Source organism: Triticum dicoccoides, chromosome 7B (assembly GCF_002162155.2).
Source record: "Triticum dicoccoides isolate Atlit2015 ecotype Zavitan chromosome 7B, WEW_v2.0, whole genome shotgun sequence".
Lineage (NCBI taxonomy): Eukaryota > Viridiplantae > Streptophyta > Magnoliopsida > Poales > Poaceae > Triticum > Triticum dicoccoides.
In genome coordinates this window covers 764,007,343-764,026,274 of record NC_041393.1, presented here as the reverse complement: position 1 = coordinate 764,026,274, position 18,932 = coordinate 764,007,343, and the positions used below count along the sequence as shown (strand labels likewise).

At 44.9% G+C, this 18,932-nt stretch overlaps 1 pseudogene; it reads right to left on the bottom strand.

Moving 5' to 3' along the window:
* Positions 1-8,049: 8,049 nt before the first annotated feature.
* On the bottom strand, positions 8,050-15,480 carry LOC119339736 (annotated as a pseudogene).
* Positions 15,481-18,932: the final 3,452 nt, after the last annotated feature.

Sequence of the window (18,932 nt, the reverse complement as noted above, 5' to 3'; positions counted from 1 at the left end):
TCCTAGTACTCCAGAAAATACCCGAACTTCTCCGGAACCATTCCGACGTCCGAATATAGCCTTCCAATATATCAATCTTTATGTCTCGACCATTTCGAAACTCCTCGTCACGTACGTGATCTCATCCGGGACTCCGAACAAACTCCGGTCATCAAAACACATAACTCATAATACACATCGTCATCGAGCGTTAAGCGTGCGGACCCTACGGGTTCGAGAACTATGTAGACATGACCGAGATACATCTCCGATCAATAACCAATAGCGGAACCTGGATGTTCATATTGGCTCCTACATATTCTACAAAGATCTTTATTGGTCAAACCGCATAACAACATACGTTGTTCCCTTTGTCATCGGTATGTTACTTGCCTGAGATTCGATCGTCGGTATCATCATACCTAGTTCAATCTCGTTACCAGAAAGTCCCTTTACTAGTTCCGTAATGCTTCATCCTGCAACTAACTCATTAGTCACATTGCTTGCAAGGCTTATAGTGATGAGCATTACCGAGAGGGCCCAGAGATACCTCTCCGATACACAGAGTGACAAATCCTAATCTCGATCTATGCCAACCCAACAAACACCTTCGAAGACACCTGTAGAGCATCTTTATAATCACCCAGTTATATTGTGATGTTTGATAGCACACAAGGTGTTCATCCGGTATTCGGGAGTTGCATAATCTCATAGTTTGAGGAACATGTATAAGTCATGAAGAAAGTAGTAGCAATGAAACTATAACCATAATGCTAAGCTAACGGGTGGGTCTTGTCTATCACATCATTCTCCTAATGATGTGATCCCATTCATCAAATGACAACACATATCTATGGTTAGGAAACATAACCATCTTTGATTAACGAGCTAGTCAAGTAGAGGCATACTAGGGACACTATGTTCTGTCTATGTATTCACACATGTACTAAGTTTAATACAATTTTAGCATGAATAACAAACATTTATCATGATATAAGGAAATATAAATAATAACTTAATTATTGTCTCTAGGGCATATTTCCTTCACGTGCTGCCTGGCGTGTTTCAGCTAAGCGGGGTCGGGATGTGGTGCGGGGCTTTCTCATCATGGAGGTGCTCCCTGGGTTGGGCTGACCAGTTCTTTGGGTTAGGCGTGAGGCTGCCGGCAAAAGTTGTGCTCCCGATGCGGCCGGAGTCGTCGATGGCGGCGCCTACGAGCATTGTTCCCTTGTTGGGGGCATCGATGTTGTAGTCCCCATTTGCCTTCCCCATCATGCTATAGGGAAACCCTAGATCTAGTATTCCAAATCGGGTGATGACGGTGATATTAGCTTTGTTCGACGCCGTGTTCTCTCTTTAGATCATCGTCTTGGAGTTCGATTTGGTGAGAGGGACTAAGGGCTCCTTGAGATGGCCAGCGGAGGCTTGCGTAGCATCTCTGTGAGGCAGCAGGAGCACCTTCACATACAAGGAACAACAGGCGAGCTGTGTTTGTTCGCTCTGTCGAACAAATCGTTCCTCTCTGCGTTGTTGTGGTTTTGCGGATATGCTTGTAGCAGCCTCAGCTATGGTGACACTGTTCGGTGTGCACTCTGGTAGCGGCGAAAGCGCTCGAGTGCCCGGTCGGGTGTGTGATGAGGTGTTGGTCTTCTTAGATTTGTATGTATTGTGGTGCTCTTGGCCGAGTCTAGTTAAGCGCTGCTTAGGTTTTTTCCCGGTTTTCCTAAATAAACTGAGCAGCCTCTTTTTTCATTCTTTTGGCACTCGTCTTATGGGTATTCTTGTAATACCTCTTTCTAATCAACGAGTTTGGCATCTCTCTGGCCAACATTTAAAAAAGAAAAGGCGGTAATCCACATTTGAGACCAGGCTCAGAAGCACCCGCCCCGACGAAAAAAATCAAACAAATACGAGAAAATTTTCAAAAATCCAAAATTTTTGTGTGTGGTAGATAATTTGATGCGTGAGGCTCACTTCAATTTTCAAATCATTTGGACATGTGAGCAAGTCTCGGCAAAAAAGACAAATCGGGGGTCTGTAAAACTGTTTACTGTTCACGCACTATTCTGACCTAATTTGTCTTTTTTGCTGAGGGTTGCTCAGATGTCAAAATGAGTTTTAAATTGGAGCGAACCTCACGCATCAAATTATCTACCACAAAAAAAATAGAATTTTGTGATTTTTTCTAGTATTTATTTTGATTTTTTTCTGACCGGGTGCAGATGAGCCTGGGCACTGAATCGCCGCACTCAAGAAAAAGAGGTTATACTACATACTCTCCTTGGCATGCACGTTCTCCGTTTACGCACGTTGAGTATACACGTTGTATAGTATATAACTATCATGCGGATGTATCTACCTGTGCATGTATGGGAGCGGTCACCTGAGGTTTTGCACCAAAATAATTCTATCTGAACCATTGAATCAAGATCCAACGGATCTGCAATGATTTTTCAGCTCGAACAACCGACGCAATGTTCCCGGCCATCATCACGAGATCAAAACTTTTTGGGTGCAACATGTCTTGCCGCGTGTCATACAGGCCTGAGGCCGGGACCAAATTAGGCGAGCCAATCAAACTACGCTGCGACTCAGATACCACATATTTTCTTTCCGCTCTTGCAAGGCGACTAGGGAAAGCCTTTCTTTCCCTCGATCTTCACCCGTGAACCTGTGGATTCAGCTTTCCTTCACCTGTTGCTCCGGCAGCCGGTGGCCGGAAGGGATTTCTGGTGCCTCCGATCCGGGTAGTAGATTGGTAGGGTTTTAGTCCTCATGGGGCGGCGTTTGGATGGATGACGACGCTTCAATGTAAAGAAATGTTTGCATAATTTAGAAAAAAATGTTGTGTACCATTCAGAAAAATGTTTATGCAACTAGCAGAGTGGCCCGCCCGATGTGCGAGCTAGACTTTTTGAAGTTTTGTCAAGAGTAATTGAGTATGCGTTATTGTTTTATCTAAAGAAAGTGGGAACCAAATGTGATCGCATTCACAAATATGAGAAATTCGTAAGCAAATATAATTTTTCTGATGTGTGTTTGGTTTTCTCGTTGATCTTTAAATATATGTGTGATGAAGTAATCATGTATCTGCTTGTGATGCAGATTACACTAAGTTTTCATAATCATTCCTATAATGGAATTTGTATTTGCATTATTTTCTTGGTTTTTTACCGTGTTGTCTTATTTAATGGTTTTTCTAATTAAACAAAGATAGACCTATGTATATGTGCTAATATTGTTTAAAATTGGCATCTTAACCTATTTGTTGTGTATCTGTGTACCTTAATATTCATCAACTATGTTTGATGTTGTCTTTAATTTTGATAAATCCAAAAAATATAAACCTATTTTTATCGAAGGAGGGAGTAAGAATAGGTGGAAAAGAAGAATATGTAAAAGTTCGACTTGCAAGACGATGACTAAGTAAGAATAGTCATTTTCTTGCAATTGAGAATTCCTAAATTGAAACAATAAAATAGTAATACTAAGTAATTGAATATTTTATTCATGGGTAATAGAATAAAAAGACAGTAATGTGTATAGTAAGAAAAGTATAGATAAAGAATTTCATAACTGTCCTGTGGAAATTAATTTCATAATTCAATGAAATAGGGAAGAAAAGCTCATAAACATGAGCTAAGCTCGAACAGAAAGAAAAGAGTATTATAGTTCCTGAATTGTTCGTTAAATTATAAAATAATTGATGATGAAAAAAACACTTATTTTGCCTGATAAAGCAATTATCAGAAAATGGATTTCGTCCATAGAAGTGAAGTACACATCAAGCATAAGAAAATAAGTTGGTGCAGGCATTGTATTGCTGCCCTCTACCAAAGCGTAGACAAAAGGATATATGTGCAAAGAAATTAGAATGTGGAACTAAATTGTCAAACAATAATGCATGGTAATGTACGTACTTTCCTTAAAGACCAATGAATTTTACTGTGATTCCCTGATTGCTTAGGGATGAGATCATCCAGACCTCATACTGAATATTGTGTCAACATGATACTATGAACTACCAAAACAAATCACGAATAACATAAGAAAGTAAGTAACAGTTACACAGATCACTTTTATAACAGGGGCATGTGTATGAGACGAAAAAATTGTGCCTTAAAAAACTACATGTATCACAAATTTGTACTGATTGTTGCTCTTCCTCACATATCACGAGATTTCACCAAAATAACTCTTCCATCCTTGCAAGCACTCCTTGGTACTCTCCTAACACGGCAGCATGCTTGTAGATGATCAGAAATAATAAATATATAAGTTTAGAACTTTGGATTCATGGGTGCTAATCCAATTAAATTGAGTAATCAGAAAACTATGTTTCTTATTTAGGGAATATTCAAAACGAAATCTTAATTTGAACATTTAATAAAAATCTGGATTTCTAGCATTATACTGTACTTTTGGCCAGTTCATATGCTGATTCTAGAAAACTGTGAGGTGATATTTTTCGATCTTCAAATTCAAATGCAGAATTAAAATGATATGCATAGTACATGTGTGTTCCATCCACCCATGCATATACAATAGTATTAGCATTGAGTTTTGAAAAAGAACAATGACATAAACCATAAGGAGAACATCTTGTTGATCTTTTTGTGCCGTATCCAAATAAGAAATATTCTGCAAACAATATTAGCTTACTGTTACTGTCAGCCATATGCTTGTATGTCTAATGCATCCGACTCTGATTCTAAGCCTTTTATGATTGACATGGAGGTTACATTTTTCAATTTTGTATCAGGTCATCTCTTTTCAGTAGTAAGCACATGGTGAGCATCCCCAATAAGCCAGCCGTAGTCCAATCAATGACCAAATCAGGGGATAAATTTTATCAACTACTTTTCACCAGTCGACAGAGCTTGCTTGTCATTTTTTTCAAACCAATGCAAAAAGAAATAGGCCAAACTACATCGGAGGAGCAATACATTACTAACTAAACGTAAAAAAGATGCAAACCATCCGTAAGAAGCTCTGCATTGAATAACAACATATACCTTTTCCTCAACAGACAACATACCAGATTCGCCTCTACTTCAGTTGTGTGCACGTTGAGGTGGATGGAAGGAGCACTAGCAATGCCTGACAAAGTAGGGAGGAAGCTGCCTGCTCCATATAAGATGGACATGGCGTCAAGTAGCATTCTTGGATGATAAAATGAGAGGAACGAAGAGCAAAGTGGCAACACCTTTGATCTGCACAAAGAGGCCTATATGTGAAATATAAATTATGTTAACGTACTTGCTCTTTAATGATGGAAAACAGAAAGTGACTGAAACTCTCAAAGTCTTCAGCTACATATGCTATATATACGGAAAAAAATGCTCCATTATTGAACGTTATAACAAACCAAGGCATGCACAAAAAGGAAAATCTCTACCCGTCTCTCTCCTTACAAAAAGAAGCTAAACCATGTTTCCATCTCTGCTAATTTGATGATCGAACCTGTAAAAGGAGGCCCAGTCACAGACCCGCCCTCCACCAGAAGTAGCATGGTCTTGCTGAAATCAGCCAACTTGCATATTGATTCTGGTACTATTAATTAATCCCCAATTGTGCGTACACTGATTACATTAAGCAGGACACTGCTCTTGCAATGGAAGGACTCTTCTAATCCCATTCTGAGTACTACCACGGCTAGGTAGCACCGGAAAACTCAAAACGGTGCCCGGGCTCATCTGCTCCCTCTCAGCAAAAAATTCAAAAAATATACTAGAAAAAATCATAAAATTCCAATTTTTTTTGTGGTGGTAGATAATTTGACGCGTGAGGTGCGCCCCAAAATTCAACTCATTTGGACACCTGAGCAGCTCTCGGCAAAAAAGACAAATCGGGTCAAAACAGTACGTGAACAGTATACAATTTTACAGACCCTGATTTTGTCTTTTTTGTCAAGAGCTGCTCAGATGCTCAAATGAGTTGAATTTTGGGGCGCACCTCGCGCGTCAAATTATCTACCACCACAAAAAAAATTGGAAGTTTTTGAATTTTTCTAGTATTTTTTTTGAATTTTTTTCTAAGCGTGGGTGCAGATGAGCGCTGGTGCAGATTAGCCGCACTCAGTGCGGCGTTTCGGTGCCCGGGTGCATCTGCACCCGGTCAAAAACAAATTCGTAAAAAATTCAGAAAAATTCAAAAAAATTCAAAAAAAAATTGGGTGGTAGACAATTTGATGCGTGAGGTACGCTCCAATTTTCAAAACATTTGGACTTATGTGCAGCTCTCAGCAAAAAAGACAAATCAGACCAGAACAGTATATGAACAGTGCACATTTTTACAGACCTCCGATTTGTCTTTTTTGCTGAGAGCTGCACAGAAGTCCAAATATTTTGAAAATTGAAGCGTACTTCACGCATCAAATTGTCCACCACCCCAATTTTTTTTGGAATTTTTTGAATTGTTTTAGTATTTATTTTGATTTTTTTCGTGAGCGCAGGTGCAGATGAGCTCGGGTTCAGATTCGAATTTTCCATTAATGATCCTAACTTACTCAATCTCACATGGAAATCTGGATTAGCGAACCACTACTCTTCCAATCCCATTCTGAGTACTGGATTAGTGAGCGACTCCTTCGGCAATGCGTCACCTGTGCCTTCTCAAGGGTCAATAGTCGCCATGGAAACTTGCCAAAAAATCTCCAAAGGGGATTCACCACCGGTGCACCAGCTTGTTGCCAGCTCCAATCACCCCCTGATTAGCTCATCCCCTTGTTTATAACTACGAACCGCCTGCAGCTGCATATGAATCAAAGAGCTGCAGGTTGGCGCTTCAGCCATCTAGAGCTGAATCGGAGGCGACGATTATGATCTAGAGTACCTTGTATACTTGCAGTACGACATAGGGCAGAAGGTACTTGTAGTATGTGCTGATCGATGGAGTGATGGCCTCGTGTACGATGGGCTCAACGAACCGAGATTGTAGTCGTCTTGTTCTTCGATCCACCTGCCACGAACGGAGGCTCTCGTTATCCTGTTCTTCGATCCACCTACTCTAGATTGATGAAGGAAGGATATCGGCCATGGATTGAAGACGTAGGCTGCTAAGGCTGGGCCTAGCCGCCTAGGGCATGATGCAGAGGGCCGGTGAAGATAAAGATTTAGGGGAGACCAAGGATGAAGAGAAAAGGTCACGTTTTTTTATTTTCCTTGTATGTATCGTTAGCCATTGGCTGGAAAAAAGCGGAGGCGTTCGTGAGAGAAGCGGTAGAAAAACCTTAGGATAGAGAGATTATAACGTGAAAGGTAACATATTTTTTCTATTAATAAAAGTTTTATTATCTATATACTATATAATAATTAGGCTGAAAGGAGCGAGACGTTTTCTTCCACTACAATTTGTAATGGCATTGGTGGGTAATTTTCTAAATGTCAATCTTATCTAATGGCTATAAAAATTTATTCTATTAAATTAACGGTCAGATGTTTCTAATTTTTATGGTAATTTCTAGTCTATTTATCTTTTTCTGGTTAACCAATCAACTACTTTTTATAACCCATCAAGTAATTTTTATATATAAATAGATGCAAAAAAAAAATCACGTGGTTTAATAACATGTTTGTACAATTAAAAAATAATAAGTTTGGTAGTTATTTTTTCTTCCCTCCTAGCTAGTGTTGTCCTCTCCGGCAATAAGACTGGGCTGATCGGAGCCAAGATCAGACCTCCATGTTTATGCATCTCAGATGAGGTTTGATAAGTTTGAATGCTTGATCAACAAGTAGGCAATAAGAATGTTTGCCGGTGATGGAGAACGCTGGCCTTAGCTCATTTTTTCTCTGTAATTTGACCGGCGCATAGTGCTCCCATTTTCTTTACGACTACCTTGTAAAAATAACCATACGAACCACAATGGGGCAACCACGGACTGAGCTGAAACCACACAATCATACTTGAAACTGAAACTAGGTCCGTTCGACCACCACATCTGTCCACAGAGAAAGGCTGCAGTCTATCGATGATCGTTTCACCATTACGCTGAGGCACGCACGCCCCAAGTCTAGCACCCAAAAGACAAAAACAGAACAAATCGCCACTAGTCCACCGGTGGTGCATTCAGCGAATCGCAGCGAACCTAGCTCGTCGCACGGCTTCACACCCGGCCCCGGCCCGGCGCATGCCGAAAGCTGAAGCTGAAGAGGCTCCACCACGTACAGGCCCGATCAAACGAGCACGGCGAGAAACTGCAGGAGACAGCTGGACCTCGCCATTGTCCCAGTCGAAGATACAACGACGTTCCACGGCATCCCGGACTAGCTCCCCCCAGATGGAGCCGCTGCTGCTTAGCGTCGCCGCGTTGCCTAGGATCCAGAGGCAGTGCCTGCAACCACGACGATCGAGGGGACAAATATCAGCTGGTCGTTCCAGTTACCATGCATCGCTTGAGATTTCGAGACCTCTGTCGAACTATTTTGCTTGGTAATAAAGGTGGCCGTATGCATCGCTCTGATGCAGAGGCCGAGGATATCCCCTTGTCGAAAAAAAAAGTTATCATGCATTAGAACATAGTTTCAAATAGCTGAACTATAGCTGTTTGAGTAGGGTGCCACTAAATAATAGACTATAGAATCGCAATAGCTTGACATACAATACTTGCTGCCCGATTTGCGAACCACAGTGTCTTCACGTTCAAATCTCGTGCATGCACGCGCGCTGTAGCACTGCCATGTAGGATCGGGGACAAGTAGGGTGCAGATTTACCGTGTGTATAGCAGCGCTATAGGATTCATGCACAATTGTGCGAAAAAGTTCTGAAATAGACAGCTATAGCCGGATCGTTACTAGCAGTAGTCTTCAGCTATTTGGCTTAGCCCTCTATTTAATGCAATGATTAGAAGTTCATCTGTAGCCCGTGCGTGCGTACCTTGCCCTCGTCAAGGCGACGTTGGCACGTCGCCGGTTCGACAGGAAGCCACCGGAGCCGGTGCTGTTGGACCTGACGGTGGAGAGGATGATAACGTCTTCTTCGCTGCCCTGGAACCCATCCACGGTGTTGACGCGAAGAACCAGGGGGCGCATCTCCTTCAGGTCCCCTATCTCCCCCTTAATCGCCTCCACCTGAGCAGTGTATGGGCATATGACGCCCACGCTAACCAACTGCCCAGCTCTGTTACAAGCTGCACGACAAACACCATGACATGAATTGGCATGCGGACGTAGGTGCACATATAGCTCAGCAGTAGCAGAAAATACATTCAATGGAAGTGAAACCTTTCTTGAGACTCTGCAATATTTGCAGGATGGCGGCCACCTCGGACATGTTCGTCTTGCTGCGGCCGCGGTCTTCCACACCGTCGATGTTGATGAACGAGTATGGCCCGAACATTGCACCGGGAAGGTAACTACGTTGGTGCTTCGTCTCCGACACATTGGGGCCATTCAAGATTTGCCTGTCGTAGAAGCTCAAGTTGGGGAAGATGCTTATGGAAGGGTGCATCCTGTACTGCATGTTGAGGAGGTGCTTCTTGTGTCCGAGTAAACCCAGTCTCTCAAACAGGCTCCTACCCAGCAACGCCTTATCTGAAACCTGCACCGCAAGAGATGTCACAAAAATGTAGGTAGATGCAATTCAAAACTAGTACTTGGGAGTAACAAGTAAGTACGTGGTATATGAAAGGTATGGACCTTGCTTTGGACCATGGCTGGCAGTTGGCGCTCGTCACCGATAAGAACTGCATGCTTGAGTCCAGAGACTTGCAACGGGATGAGGGATTCACATTCCTTGAGCTGTGCAGCCTCGTCGATCAGGAGCAGATCCATCTTCTCCCCCTCCAGCTTAGACGAGCCAGACACGGTGCAGAAAATGACCGAGGCGCTTTGGATGCAAAACTTCTTGATCTCGGAAAACTCTTTCGTCACAGGAAGGTTCCGGTCCCGCAACAGGTCTCTCGTGACGTCTAGAATTGCTGGCATTTTCTCCCTCATGGCGCCAACTGTTTTTTCCGAGTGGTAACCCATTCTTAAACCATGGCATTGCCGTTTCAGCTGTCTCGATGACGTGGAGACTTGTTTCTGAACGCCCGGCAGCTTGCTGAAGTCGCGGAGCATCTTGCTGAGCAAAGCAATGTTGCTGTAGTTCTTCTCCAGAGTTGACACATGAGACATGATTGTCTTCAAACACTTGCTAAGATCATCGAAGATCCGGTGGAACTGTGACGTGGGGAAGGAGTAGTACTTGAGTACTACTGGTTCTGTGCCATCGTCCGGCTTGATCATGGCTATTTGGCCGCGCAGAAACGCTTCCAGTGAAAAAAGACACCGCCTCCAACCTGTCCCCGGCGAGAAGCACTCTGATAGCAGCTTCACACGAGTGTCCAGGAAGATGTGGTCGAGATCGTCGGCGATGTGCATACGTTGCCTGTTGCCAAACAGCAGCAGATCGCCGTGGCCCATTCCAGCGCAGGCATCGGGATCGGGGTGCTTCCTTCTCAGCGCCAGGAGGCGCGACGCCAGCTGGCAGACGGCGGTGTTGGTCAGCGCGCACGTCAAGACCCGCCATTACATCTTCATCGCCGACAGCAGCAGCACGGTGATGGTCTTGGTTTTGCCCGTGCCAGGCGGCCCCCAGATGAGGCTAACCTTGGTGCTCGCACCACCACCGCCACCGCCACGCTGCACCGCAGACACACAGCTCAGTATATATGGCGCCAGTCTGGGACTCGTTGAGCCCGAACGCAGACAGCCTGCCCGATACGGATAGCGGCACGTCGGTGCCGCCGGTCAGGGGAGTGCTCTGTCTCACGATGGAAAATCTGTTGTCAGATGAGAAAATCTCAAAATCATACTCCTAGAAAGGATTCAACGAAGCGATCTGCGAACCAAATCTTACCAGCTACTGCACATAGAGTTCTCTATGGTATACTTGCACATGTTTAAAGTTATGCTTTACCTGTGAATGAGAAAAGTTCACTTCTACACAGTATTTTTGCTTGTGTCTTTATGTGTACTTTTCTAAGTAATATTGTAACTTTTCTATCTTCGGGTAGTAAAATTCTGCGAAAATGTGATAACAAGATTAGTCATAAAAATATTTTTCATATCGTATATCCATTTATAGGTGATGTAATGGTTCATCCACTAGCTGATTCATTGTTTTGGTGACTTCAGGTTTGGAGTTAGGAAAAAGGACAAGGTTCACAAGTACATGATTGCCCTGTTGGATCCACAAGTACCATGATTGATTAATCAAGATGCAATGGAGACGAGTCTTCAAATCGCTGGGAACCCGGAGACCCCCGCGTCGCCTCGCTCTGGCGACACGGGGGGAGAAAACCTAGCGCCGCCACCTTCTCCCCCCTTCCTCCCTCCAGCCGCGCCGCCGCCAGAGGGCGCCCACCGGCAAAGTCCGGGCCGGCCCCAAGGAAGGCGGCGGCGGGGCGCTAGCCCTTGCCGGTGCAGCACGACGAGGAGGACGGCGGCGTGTCGCGTCGGGGAGCTCTGCGCGGCCCAGATCTGGTCGGTGCGCATCCGCGACGGGGAGATGGAGGCGGCTGGCCGGGCGCCCATCGGGCTGCTCGTGTGCGCGCGGCTGCGCGGTGGAGTTGTTGGGCATAGCCCGCGCGGCTTGTGGGCGCAGGGGCGGCGCGGCCCGTGCGGCTTGCGAGCGCTAGTGGCAGCGTGGCGGCGCGGCCGCGCGAGTCGCTGCCGTGAGATGCTGCGGGAGGACGCGGGCTCCCCCTGGAGGACGGCCCCTGGCTTGGACGCGGTCGGATCTGGCGAGCCGGCCGGATCTGGCGGCTGGGGGTCAGGAGGCGGCTTGGCTGGCGACGGGGTCGGCGTTGCTGCTGACCATAAACCGTGCGGTGGAGGAAAAGGACTTTCCTCTTGCAGAGAGGAGCCCGACCCTCGCGTCGCCCACACCGGGCGACTCGAGGGGAACCCCAGCCGCCACCGACCGCCGCCCCTCCTCCCGGCCACCCCCGCGTCGCCGCCGGCTCCGCGTGCTCTCTCGTTGCGGCCTCGCGCTAGCCGCGGTGCACCTCAACCTCTCCTTGTTGGGTGCGGCGCCCCGGCGTGTTGCTGCTTCTTTGGGCCTCCATAGCTCGCTTCGCAGCTCATGGCTGCCTAGATTGTTGGGCTACGGCGGTGGTTGGCCGACTTGCTCCGGTTGCGAGGTGGAGGAGGCACTGCCGGGTGAAAACTTCATCGACGATGATGGCTGCAGCCGCCATTTTTCCTTCTTGAAGGCGTCGAGTTTGGCATTGTTTCCCTCCCCCCAAGCACTCAGATCCCGAGAGAAATCTCGGACCCGGGGTTCCCCGTGTCGGATGGTGTCGACGTCTCTACGCCGTTTCCTCCTTGGGGGCATCTTCTTGGATTTCTTCTGCTTCGGGTGGACTCGCCTCTTGCTGCTTCCTCTCCACCTCGGCTTCGATCCCTGGCTGGCCATTGTCCTTGGCGACTCGAGTGGAGCTTGCTTGGACATCCTGGGGTGGCCTCGACGACGCGCTGCCCTTCGACCTCGGCGGCAATACACCGGTACTGCGCCCTTCGGTCTCGGTGGCGTGTTGCCTTCTCGGCTTCGCTGGCGGCACACCGGTGCCGCCACTCGAACTCGGCTATTCGACGCTCTTCGTTCGCGCCAGTGATGCTTCTCGATATGCTTCTACTTCGGTGTCTCCTTTCTATCAGGGATGTGCTTCATGGTGGCCCGGACGACGTTTGCGTGGACATCCTGGGGTGGCCTCGGCGGCACGCTGCTCTTCGACCTCGGCGGCGGTACACCGGTGCCGTGCCCTTCGGTCTCGGTGGTTTGTTGTCTCTTGGCTTCGCCGGCGCACACCGGTGTCGCCGCACGAACTCGGCTATCCGACGCCCTTCGTTCGTGCCAGTGATGTTTCATTGCGAGTTGCTGTTATGGTGCCCGTCTTTTTCTCCCTAGGCCTTGTTCTGGTTCATTGTCAGTGGTGGAACAAGCTGCTCAGCGGAGCTTGCTACCTGAGATGTCGGCCTCCAGGGGTTTCGGTTTGGTTCTGTTGCCAGCCTTCCCCTCCATTTTGTTTTTCTTTCTTCTAGTTTTGGGCTTCCTCTTGAAGCCCTCCCCTGTTATTTTCTTTTGTGCCTTTGTGCACTTACTTGTATCTGTACTGACTGCCAAGTCACTTTCGAGTGGGAATATAACAAGCGGTGGGGTTTTTGGCCCCCCCGTCAATCTCGAAAAAAAATCAAGATGCAATGGAGATATCTATCAGAAATATGCATGCTTACCCATAAGTGGTTCTAACTTATGTCTACATTACTTGAGTTAATGATTTTTCCACTGATTGACCAGTTATGAACTTGGCTTGTAAATTTTGTAAGACTTAACTATGCTCACTTTTTCCGAACAGTAGACAGCATGGCATGATTAGGAGATTCCTTCAGAGTAAGGCACATTGTCTACTCAGTAGATTTTCCATTGTTCATAGGAGATACCTTCAGTTCGGAAGAACCACAAAATTTTCTTGCAGACGTCTTAAAATTAAGCATTTCTCGAAACATTTCATCATCACTGTTTCAAGACCATAGATGCCTCTTCAGGCAGGAACACCAATATGTGTGTATTGATGTCGTATAGTAACTTATCAAAATTATTTACTATTTGGAAATTTTTGATACAACATTGAAGAAAACTACAAATTGGTATGTCCTTTATAGACCGTATTGTGCTATTGGTTTAGGAATATAGATAGATTTAATTCCAAAAACCAAATGTATGGAATCAACGGCATGTATATTAGTTTTTAAGAAAAAAACTTCATTTCAAATCTACTTACATACATAATTTCATAGTTTCAACTGAAATTTTTGAATCAGCCTGGTCTAAAACTTTCACCATTCGGCACTTTATTTTCCTTCAAAGCATAGGATCTCGTTAATGAATTTGTGGTAAAGAAGATATGCGAAATCACTTTACATAGAAGAAATGTATTGGAACCAATATGGAACAAAAGGATTGCTGGACTTATATTTATCGCTTTCTCACTTTGCAGCACAATATTCAGTTCATATTGCTGCATATACCTTCTTTCAGCAATTCAATTTTACGGTCCCTTTAGAAAAATTATTAATACCGATTTGATACTTCGGCTAAACTTTCAGTTATGTATTAGCTCCTGAGAAGATGTTGCAGATATTTGCTCTAAAGTATATAAGATCGTATAATTTGATGTGTTGTGGTACTTGAGTTATAAGCATGTGAGGCATGTAGGCTTTAAGTACAACAAGTAGGTACAACTTTTGCTCTTAGCTCTATTTTTCACTTCAAACAAACATGCATCAAGTATTCGATAAGCTAGAAAACTTTTGTAATTTCTTCTAAATCAAACTGTATTCAAGCCAAACCTGGTATACTGAATGAACACCTTTTAGTAAGTGAATGCATTGTATTGCTACTTATTAAATCATTCTATTGCACTAAAACAATGCATGTCCCATATTTCGACAACAAAATAAAGACTCAATATGAAATTAAATTTATTGACAATATTATGAGATTGAGTTGTCACAAAGTTTACAATGATTGACAACTAAACTTATTATTTTTTGATAATATAAAATATTTTAAAATATAAATAAGTACTTAAGGTCTAGCCCGCGCGGGCAACTTTGCTAGCCAGTTACTACTAGAAAGTAGAAACGATTGAACGAAGGGATATGAGAACAAAAGAAGCTTACCAACGGCATAGGGTCTTCTGCTTCCCCGGCGATAGCCTTGAGAACCGAGTCGCCATCTCTCTTGACAGAAACAGAATCGTTAGCTCGGTAAAACTTCTGGTCTTAGCTTTATTTTTCACTTCGAACAAACATGCATCAAGTATTCGATAAGCTAGAAAACTTTTGTGGTATAGTCATACAAGTTTGTAATTCCTTCTAAATCAAATTGTATTCAAACCAAACCTGCTATACTGAATGAACACCTTTTAATAAGTGAAGGCATTCTATTGCTACTCGTTAAATCATTCTGTTACACTAAAAAAATACATGTCCCATATTTCGACAACAAAATAAAGGCTCAAATATTATGAGATTGAGTTGTCACAAAGTTTACAATGATTGACAACTAAACCTAATATTTTTTGATATATTAAATAATTTAAAAATATAAGTAAGTACTTAAGGTCTAGCCCGCGCAATTGCGCGGGCCACTTTGCTAGTTACTACTAGAGAGTAGAAACGATTGGACGAAGGGATATGAGAACCAAAGAAGCTTACCAGCTGCTGGATGGAGTCTTCCTCTGCTTCCCCGGCGATAGCCTTGAGAACTGAGTCGTCTCTCTTGACAGAAAAAAAATCGTTAGCTCGGTAGCGTAGGCACCGCCAGATGCGTTTGTAGGGTATGAAGCTGAGCAGGCTAGCAACGAACGCGTAGCTGTTGACGTAATCGTCTACTCTCTGGGAAGCTCTGACCACAAAGCTGCTGCTGTCCTTGAGGACGTCGAGGACCTGGGCAAGGCAGTAGGAGGCGCCGTCGTTGCCGCTGGCAAGGTCGGACGGCCCAAGCGGCATCGCCGCCGAGAGCACGACGATGTCGCTCATGAATGGAGGGCATTCGAAAGTACAAGAGCTGTATATGCTGCACGAGGTTGAAGCAGTTGGTCTGTGCATCGTCCAACAGGTTGGACCTCATCTCTGCCCGGATTTCTTCCAGCAGCGGGGCCTTGAATGAATCAAGGTAGCTCCTCAGGCCCAAGAACCTGTCAGGTATCCGGCTCACCTGTGAAAGAAATCACGCACCATCACCATGCAATGCATGATGGTCAAGTACATACTCTGCTGCTTGCTCTCTGGGAAGAAGGATTCGACTTGGCATTACCTTGCCCCTGAAGAGGTCCTGGTTGAGGACGTCCTGGATGGACCAGGAGAGGATGAAGTTGGCGAGATTCTCGTCGTCCTGCTCCTGCCCCTCCTGCCTCTCCCCGCCTTTCTTCTCCATCTTTTCTTGGCGACCCAGATCTGCCGAGTGAAGTGTAATAATTTTCTTCACTGTGAATCTGAATGAATATGAGCTGGTTCTCGGTGCGCCAACTAGTATTGATTCATCATGCATGGTTTGGCGTGCATGCAGCCTGCCAAAAAGATACTGCGCAGCACGCGTGTGATCTCGTCTCTTGGGGTTTCGAGCACGAAGCGGCTGCTGGGCTTCCGCCCTCGTTTGATGCGACGTGAAGATACTTTCCCGATTGCCATTGATCGGATGTGCCATAGTAGTAGTACACTGGTAGTACAGCACAACCAATGGTTAGGACGTGTCCCTGCCACTAACTCTATCAGTTTCATTTTAAATTGCATATAAATTCTGTCTTAATAAGCACGCAGGCACGAATCGGGCAACAGTCCGTATGTTAATTGATTAATTATGAAGCGCACACGTATTCAGACTGTATTCCAACACATAGAGTGAAATTCATAAACGCACAAGTTTTCTTTAGTGAAATTCACATGTACATATTGTGTTTTTTTGGTACATATTGGGTTAGTACTGCACTATTTCACCTGCTTCACACGACCGTATGTTTTTTTTAAACGTCAATGGCCTTAATAAACACGACCATATGTAGTGTGGGTGGGCCACCCATTGCCACACCCGCCCCGCCCACGTGCCGCCGCCCGCAATGCCCCTCACCGGTGACCATCCCGTGTCCACGCAATGCCCCACGCCACGCGGCCTTCACGTGTGTCATTGTTTGTGGGATCCTAGGAAATTATCTATTTTTGTTTAATAAAAAAAATTGTTTAGGGCAAGAAGTTTACAGAAACTAACAAAAATAGCTCATGGACAACTTCCCCTAAATTTTACGGTCATCCCGCCTGATGGAGCTGCCAAGAATCAACTGCTACTATTTCCTTATACATACTATTAGTACTACTTGTTTTCTGGTCATATTTCCAAAGAACGCCACAAATGAAAATTCATACCACAGTCGACCCCAAGTAGGGCGCACCACTACCAACAACCGCTGTCAAAAATCTTATTAGCACAACCAACACAGAAGAGGATTTCAGCTTACATCTTCACCTAATCAAGCAAGGTGAAGCGCCTTAAACATTGTCGTCTAGTCGCCGCCCAACAACACCCGGCAGACGGGAGAGCTGTTGTACAGGAACGAGGTGATCCAATATGAGGAGCACAACCTACTAACTTCCTATGAAAAAACAGGACGACTCCAGAGAATGGCAGAACCAAGACTATGTTGGCTGTGCACTTCCTCCCTATCATCATGGCCACGCAAATCACCAACAAAACCATCTCTATTAACTGCCTAGGGCCCAGGCGTGAGGGGGCCAAGATAGAAGCATTAGTTTCCTTTTGAGGTAAAGGCACCACAGACCCAGGAACTTGTCCGGTCCGTGATGTTTCAGCCCAGAAACTTGTAAAACCTCACTCCTCCACCCACAAACTTGCAGCCGATGTGCAAAAAAACACAAAGCCAATCCCGACGCGACATCTGGTGCCACGCTGGCGGAGGCAGGCCGAGGTGGTCGTTGCCCGCTTTTGCAGAAACCACCCTGGGCTTTAGCAGTAATAAACCCGCACTCCACATCTCGGTTGCACGGGAAAAATCTGTAGCCCCTCTCTCTCGTTCCCCATTCGAGCTGCAGCCAAATCCCTAGCCTCTCTCCCTCTCGTTACCCTCTGTCTCGCCCAATGCCAAAAGCATGAGAGCTAGGTCAACGGCGACGGCGAGTCTGGGCTGCGGAGGGAGCGGCAGCAGGAAGGAGACGTCCGTCGTCAACTTTGGGGCTCCATCTGCATCTCAGGTTTAGTCCTTCACCGTCACGAATTCCCTTTGCTGTTGGAATGTACTACGATTGACAATTTAGGGTTTGAGTTTTCGTAGGATGACGTGCTTCCTGATTTGAAAAGAGGGCAAATGGAAGGATCCACAAGGAAAGGCTTCTGTTTTGGGATAGGACCATAACATTTGATGGAATATTAGTCTTCCCGAGATAGAGCTCTGTAGTATTTCTTCTGTTTTGTTCTGATGTAGTTGATGTTGGCACGGTCGTGATTTGTACTGCATCTGTCAAGTGAACTTAATTGAAAAGATCAGAGATTTTGCAGTGCGATAAACTTCAGACAGTGTTCATCGCAGCATAGTTCTTTGGTGACGACTGCCTCGGCCCTCCTCCGCCAGCGTGGCGCCAGATGTCGCGTTGGGATTGGCTTTGGATTTTTTTGCACATCAGCTGCAAGTTTGTGGGTGGCGGGATGAGGTTTTGCAAGTTCGTTGGTTGAAACATCACGGGCCGGATAAGTTCCTGGGTCTGCCGTGCTTTTACCTCTTTCCTTTTCTGGGGACAAGAAGCATCTTTTATACTATATGCATAATTAGCCAAGCCAACAGGGAGCTCCTATGTCTCGTCTGGCAGATCCTATTTGACGCCCGCGGGCGTCAAAAGGATGTGGCTGCGCTGAAGCCTAGCCACTCGACGCCCCAGTTTGGGCCGGCCCACGGTCGGCTGCTTTTTCTTCTTTTTTCTGTTTCTTTCATTTCTGCTTTTCTGTTTCTATTTGTCTCCGTCTTTTTTTTTCTTTTCTTTTTCGTATATTATGCATTCTCATTGCATATTTATATACAAACATGTTTATCGTATATCTAAGAAAATGTTCATTGTGTATTTTGAAATTGTTCAACATATATTCAGAAAAATGTTCAATGAGTATTTAAATATTGTTCAGCATATATAACCAAAATGTTCAGTGTGTATTTAAATATTTGTTCAGTGTACATTAAAAATGTTCAGTCTGATTTAAAAGTTGTTCAGCGTATGTCAAAAAATGTTCAATGTATATTTAAAAATTGTTCATCATTTGAAATTTCAATTTTTTTTCATGTTTTCAATAAATGCTGATGTTATTAAAAGTTTGATAATATTTCTAAAAAAATCAAGATTTCAAACGTTATGAAAAATTTTAAGAAAAATTGTTCATTTTCCCCAAGAATTGTTGCAAAGTT